Source organism: Orbicella faveolata, unplaced genomic scaffold, assembly GCF_042242905.1.
Source record: "Orbicella faveolata isolate gen_17 unplaced genomic scaffold, um_ofav_v1 contig_13, whole genome shotgun sequence".
Lineage (NCBI taxonomy): Eukaryota > Metazoa > Cnidaria > Anthozoa > Scleractinia > Merulinidae > Orbicella > Orbicella faveolata.
In genome coordinates, this window is record NW_028301540.1 from 18,715,174 (window position 1) to 18,722,500 (window position 7,327).

The following is a 7,327-nucleotide window of genomic DNA, read 5'->3' on the forward strand; positions in this document are numbered from 1 at the left end:
ATATTGAATTCTTAGGCGAGTTACCGCTGCACACTCGTTCCCAGACTCCCGTTCCCGGTTCCCCGGTTCCCCGTTTCTCCGTTTCCCCGTTCCCCGTTTCCCCGTTCTCCATTTTCAGTTTTAGTAACATCCGTATTTTATCTAAACCATGCCGATCGCGTCTAGACAAACTGGAGCTTTCAATGGCGACGCGACGACTAGCCGCGTGCTCTTAAACGTGCTATGTGGTTTATAAAAGAAGATAAGATCATTGTTGACTTTCGTGTGTGAGTAGCTTCTTTCTTTTGAAATTTCTGCATGATTTTAATTAGAAGTCCATAGATAGGATTACCCCTCAGCTCTCAGGATTCCAGTGACCATCACTCAGCGATGATTCTAGGAGGCAGCGTGGCCTAGTGGTTAGGGCGCCGGACTTGAAATCGGGAGGTCGCGGGTTCAAGTCCCGCTCTGACCACTTAGCTGGACTTGTTTCTCGGTAGACCCTAGTTCGACTCCTCGGTAATGCTTGTAAATAGCCAACTGGTCTGTCTCCCGTCGGTTGGGATTTTAAAGCCTACTACGTTTAGTTGATATATTTGTTTCCTTCATTTAAAGTGGCATGCCTGTGAACTAGCCAGGTGTAGATAAGCGCATCGACCACTATAAACAACATTTGAACATTTTTTTTTGAACTTTTTTTTTTTTGATCTTCCGATAGCAAACTCCGAATATTGTCTGTAACATTAACGCTCACTTGGCCTTGAAAGGTCTTGAAAATTTTCTTTGTGACAGCATTCGGCAAATCTCTCTGGTGAACATCTTTCCGCAGGCCACACAAATAATAGCAAACTTACGGAGCCCTGTTAGTGCCATACACGCGCGCGTACAGTATCATATTTAGGATGTATCCTTTTTTCATTTTGGCGAACACTTTCTTACCTTTGGCGCGACTTTTTTTTTGGCGCGCCTTTTTTTTTTCTGGCGCGACTGTTTTTGCTGGCCCGACTTTTTTTGCTGGCCCGACTTTTTTTGCTGGTCCGACTTTTTTCGCTGGCCCGACTTTTTGTTCTGGCGCTCATTTGTAGACCGCTTCTAGATTTATTTGCGGACTCAAAGTATGAACACGTGTGGTTGAGCGTCTGGTTGAGCAAGATGGGTGACTCGACTGACAACGATCTTGATTTAATAGACCAATTTCGATATATTAAAATTCAGTCTAAAACAAAAGACCTCAGTACGAGGCTCTGGGGAATAACTACAGAGTTTGTGGGGTTTATTCCTCAGAGCCTCTTGCTGAGGTCTTTATCGAAATATATTGGTCTATTTAGTTCTGAATATTGCCGTATTCGTAAACTAATTGAAAGAATCAATAGAGGGAAAGTAGCTAGTTTTATTTTTTTGCTTTTTTCTGTGTTTACAGTGTAGGTTATCCGTAGAAAAACACAAAGCCATGCCATGAAATGCGACACCTCGAAAACCACAACAGGCAGAACAAGCTTGATTCTTACCTTATTTTACGCCCACAAGAAACTTCAAGTATAGCAATACTCGTTGTAAATATCTAGTCCTGTATTAGGTAAAAAATTAAGCAAAAATCCGTTTTCAAGAGCAGGTCTCAATCGTGTTATCATTTATTGGCGCTAGGTCTTTTCAACCCCCCGGGAGGAGCCGCTGTCCTAAATCATTTATTATTCAAGTAAATCAACATGGCGGATAACGACGTCCGTAATCACATGATTGATTGATGATATGATTAATCATATCATTTGGACTTCAATTATAAGGAAATCATTGATGCCTCTTTACTTCTAAGTCTACGTCAGGAACACAAGAGAATACAGCGGACAAGAGAACACAGGGAAATACAAAAGAACATAGGGGAAAACAAGAGAATACAGGGGAATACAAGAGAATACAGGGGAATGCAGAGTAATATATAGGGGAATGCAAGAGAATACAGAGGAATAAATAGGCAAATACAAGATAAAACGTGAGGAGGTATGCAGGGAAGCACAGGGAATATGAGAGAAGTAACAAGAAGTTCTAAACACACTACAATAAGGGATACCTGAAGTACTTACCGAGAAAAAAGTCGCGCTAGCAAGAAAAAGTCGCGCCAGAAAAAAAAGTCGAGCCAACAATAAAAAGTCGCGCCAGAAAAAAAAGTCGCCCCAGAAAAAAAAAGTCGCGCCAGAAAAAAAAAAGTCGCGCCAGAAAAAAAAAAAGTCGCGCCAGCAAAAAAGAGTCGCGCCGGAAAAAAAAAGTCGCGCCAAAGGTAAGAAAGTGTTCGCCAGAATGAAAAAAGGATACATCCCAAATATGATGCTGTACGCGCGCGTGTATGGCACTAACAGGGCTCCGTACAAACTTGCCGCGGGAGTCTTCCTGCCAAGGTCGTTAACCTAGCAATACGATTGGCTGACTAAAATTACGTGGGACATAGCGAGTTGGAGAAAACCTTTGAGAAAGTTTGAGGGCTTCTTCGAATTCTGCTGAAAAATCCACCTCAGAAAAGGGCTGAAAATTGTTTGTTTGCCTGGTTTGTTTAAATCGAAGCTTCAGCAAGGACTTTTCTGCAGGGAAAAGGTGTTTTGTTGAAGTTGTTGTAAGCTTAAATTGCGTGCCAGCTGTGTGAACGTCAAACCTTGGAGGTTGGTTGTGCGAGGAATTTTACGAAGACTTCTTCAAGCTAACCTCGATGGAACTATGTGCATGTACGCTGAACAGTTTTACCAGACTCCAAAACCTGGACTTCGGATGAAGATAAAAATTTTTAATGGAAGCCATTCGCACAGGGGTGAAGTTGTTCTTGTTACCGCTTATAGTAGGCGACGATTATTGGACTTAAATTTTGACTCGACGAAGCTTGAAATAGTCCAGCTGTGGGACAAAATTGGTCGTTTTTTGATAAAAGCATCAAACTTGCCAGGGTTACTAACCTCTATAAGACAAATATTTCCTGATATGGAGCCATGCCAAATTTTCTTCCAGAACCATGGAATGCGCATGTCAAAAATATGGGATGCCCTTACATGGAAACGAGGCTGATGCAAAATACCAATTTTTTTTGCCTTCTGGGACTACTATGCCTAGTGTCTTGCTTTTTTAATACAACAACAAATCAACCATTGCCTTTGAGTCTTAAATTATGTCACGTGATAGTCACTTGACCATTATGTTCAATTACCAGCAAAGCAATAGACCAATTTCGATATATTAAAATTCAGCCTAAAAAAATAGACCTCAGTGCGAGGCTCTGGGGAATAACTACAGAGTTTGTGGGGTTTATTCCCCAGAGCTTCGTCCTGAGGTCTACTGTGTTGGGCTGAATGTTAATATCTCGAAATTGGTCTATACGCACTGATGAAATCATTACCATTTTTAGAACTACCAAAGAAATCATTCAAACTCAGAATTAAAAACAAACTACTAAGTGTTCTCGAAGATGAAGATTCCTTCATTGAGGTTTGCAGGATCATTTGTAAATTAAAATGCCAGTAGCAGTAGTAAAAAAAAACAACAACTAGCCAACAATCAAACAAACAAACAAAAACAATATTATCTATTAAATCACATCCTTTTCCCACTTTTTATTTTTATTTTGTTCACTATTTTTTTCTAACTTTCTATTTTTCTCTATTTATCATGGTAAGAATAAAAGTAATAAAAGTAATAATAATAATAAATCATTTGTAACTATTGATAAACTGGACCGCCTAGACTAGCATAGCTATCCGCGGGCCAGTCCAACTGTAAAATGTAGGTTTTATTAAGAAATAAAATGATGATGATGAACGATGATGATTTTTTACATACCAAGTTTATTATTTGCAATGTAGATTCTATTATCTAGACTAGGAAATTCAAACCTTGAATGTATGTTTTGGATGTGCCAAAAACGTAATATCAAAACTATGCATCAAATCGAGGCTGAGATACAGAGTCAATTTATATAGGTTTGATTGACATGATTTTCTTGAGTTACTTGCTTACTGTGATTGAGACACCTTTTCTATTTCGTGTTTGAAACTTTTAAATATGCCGGAATAGATCAGGTATGTCACAACACTAGCTGAACTTTTTGGTCTGAAGGAAACGTTTTGAAAAACAGCTTTCATTGGCTGTAACGTTCCTAAGCCTGCTTTTAAAAACACTAGCTGAATAAAGGTTCTTTTAGTTGTAATTTCCACCACAACTGCACAAACCGGTACAGCGGTCAAGATTAGCCTTCAAGCATATGTTAATTTTTTAAGAGAACAAGAGTTTCCAATCACTTTGCTGTAGTATTTTTCAAAGGAAATGCAGAAAAAAAATGTAAATAGCATTAAAATGTAAAATACATCAATCCTGTCAATTTAGATAATGCAGCCTATGAATTTGTTTAGGTTGCTTTTAAAGTACCTTCTAAACTTAAATGAGAAAACAAGGAAACTTGTGATACGACCTACTGGATGGTATATTTTATGTCCGTGAGAACTGTTATCTTTAATCTTATTGATATACGGTAAGAATAACATTTTTAAGATCCTAGACCTAAAATTCTAATCCTAATATCATATTAACTTACAACAACATTCTACTTATAAACCTGATTTCCGTGATTACAGGGTAAGCTGTTCCAAAGGGTTGCGCCGCTGCAACTAAAACTATTTTTCATGTAGTTAGTTCTCGGAGAGGGAACAACAAGTTTGTTAACCGAGTCCCTCGGAGCATAATTTGATTCATTTCGTGTTGCAAATTTAGAAGTGAGATATTCGGGAACCAGACCGTTTAAAGACTTGAAAACCATTAGAGCTTTCTGAATTTGACATTGAAATTGCAAGTCTTTCCAGCTGAGTTTGTGAAACAAGGAATCGAAATCAGCGTCACAGCCCGATGAAGTTATTACTCATGCAACATGGTTTTGTAGTTTTCTTAGCCTGTTAGATAATGTTTTGCCACAATTACCCCAGACTAGGCTGCAGTAATCAAAGTGAGGTTGAGGTAATGATGCTGCATATGCAGAGTAGGGTAGATTGAGGCACAAATGACTTAAGGTGATTCCTTAGTATTGCATCGCGCATCCCTAAGTCATGAGCCCGTACGCGTGCAAAACGTAAGAGATTTCCCTCAAACTAAGCTCGATAGCCTGAGTGAAATAAATGCTCCTTTTCTTTTAAATGAGCACGGTGACCCCGATTTTTTTCGGGTATTTGCCAAGAACAGTCTAATAAAGAACATATTTAATGAAGAAAAAAAGTTTGATAGTAGAACATGATTTTTTTTGGAAAATAGTTCCGTACTGGGTGTATTTTGGCCAAGGCGAGGACTTCAAGCTAACCACGGAACCGTCCGAAAAAGTGCAATATTCCCACAACAAGGCAATCAAAAACGGCTTAAATAAAGCAATACTGCTTATGTGAATAAAAGAAGCTTTACTTTCAACATAAAATTTTGTGTCTTTCAAGCAACCAATACTTAATTCTGGAACGATACCGATTTCGCCCCATGGCGAGTTCGCCCCTACTATAAAATTTCTATGTCGAGTTCGCCCCAAAATTCTGTGTTCGTGTTCACGTAATTGTCATCGAGTTATTAAAAGTTTTCGAAGAATCATTTCAGTCTATGTATGTTTGTGTCATCTCGCCATCAGGGAGTCTCGCCACCAACGAACTTCCGGTCGCCACCGAGCGAAGTCAACTCGCACCAAGCGAAGTCACCTCGACACCAAGCGACGTTTCCTCGCCACCAGTAATCTAATAAGGCAGTAAGTAAGCAAGCAAGCAAGCAAGCAAGCAAGCAAGCAAGCAAGCAAGCAAGCAAGCAAGCAAGCAAGCAAGCAAGCAAGCAAGCAAGCAAGCAAGTAAGTAACCCTTACTTAAACACGATAAGTAATTAAGCTTGCAGCTTGTGGGGTCGTGTATAAATAAACAATAAAGAATAGTTACAAAATAAGAATTAAAAAATTTACAATGTAAGATGTAATCTAGTTTACACAAAAATTTGCAGCTAATAACAATTACCTAATTATTAACATTATGTGACTAATAAACGTATACCAATGGGCAGTCGAGTCATCTTCTGCAGTATATATTCGCAAAGCTAATGTCCCTGACCAAAGTAGGATTATTGATCATCTTTGAGAAGCTGTTTACACTGTTCGCCATTCGGCATCCAATCGGTAGAAAATTCCATAGAACTGTACCTCTGTAAGATGCAGTGGGTAAAAGAACGAGGAATTATCTCTATATGCGACTCGATCTGGTTGGGGGCGAACTCGATCTAGTTGAGTCGATGTAGGGGCGAACTCGGTGGGCGCGAACTCGCCATGGGGCGAAACCACCCCTGCGTCAAATAATTATCCAAATAAGCCACAGAATTTCAGTGAATTTATTACCTTTTCTTCTCCGGACTCAGGTTAGGGCTGTCCATCGCCGACCCGACATTAAAAAAAAAGAAAACACAAGGATAACCAAACAAAGACGTATTTATGCTTTTGTAGCGGTTAAAACAGAAGAAATTACGTTTAGAAACACCTTTTGTCCTGATAAGCGTCTGTGCTTTTGTGAGGAGAGAAAATAAGATAATTAAGTATGTTTTACATATTTGCTTTCGCTGTCAGAAAATATAGAAATCTAACGTAGATGTATTAGTTTTAGCTCGTTTTGCATTTCCGAGTTCAGGTTACTGTTCCAGTTAATTAACCGTAACAGACTCCTGCTAGGTTTTTGTAGGATCATAACTGTAATAAGCGTTGAACTGTAATTACTACCTGCAATAGTCTTTTGTTAAACTGTTATCTACCTGTATTGTTTTGAAAGTTATTAATCTTGTAAACGATGAATTCCGTTATAGCCAATCGAGCTTTCTGAAATGTATTAGACAATGTTTAGTTAAGACTTTTTAATAGCCTTACGTAATCCCGTAATATTCTTTGGTTAAATTCTGGCTGCATTGCGGTTACATTCTGGTTGCATTCCAGTTATGTTCTGGTTGGATTCTGGTTGTGTTCTTGGATTAAAAAGATATCGTTGGACCTAAGTTCCGAGTGCTGTTGACGTCTCTGAGGATAATTCCCTGTAACAGATCCGGTACTGATCCCCGCAGCAAGAGAGTTTCCCCAGGTTTTTACAGAAGTGCTTTCCCAGGCCAAAAACCTATTAGCACACTTTTTAGCGGGAAAATCCCATCTTACGTTGCTGCGAGGTTGACTGCGAGATACTAGGTACCCTATTTGCTACGATTTGCCACTATTTTCCGCTATTCGCCACTATTCGAGACTGTTCACCACTATTAGCACTATTCGAGACTATTCGCACTATTCGCACTATTCGCACTATTCGCACTATTCGCTATTCGCGACTATTCG

At 39.2% G+C, this 7,327-nt stretch overlaps 1 non-coding gene across 1 annotated transcript; it reads left to right on the plus strand.

Annotated features, from left to right (window-relative positions):
• Positions 1-381: 381 nt before the first annotated feature.
• Trnas-uga (transfer RNA serine (anticodon UGA)) lies at positions 382-454 on the plus strand. The gene has a single exon. It is a non-coding gene; the product is annotated as a tRNA-Ser (tRNA).
• Positions 455-7,327: the final 6,873 nt, after the last annotated feature.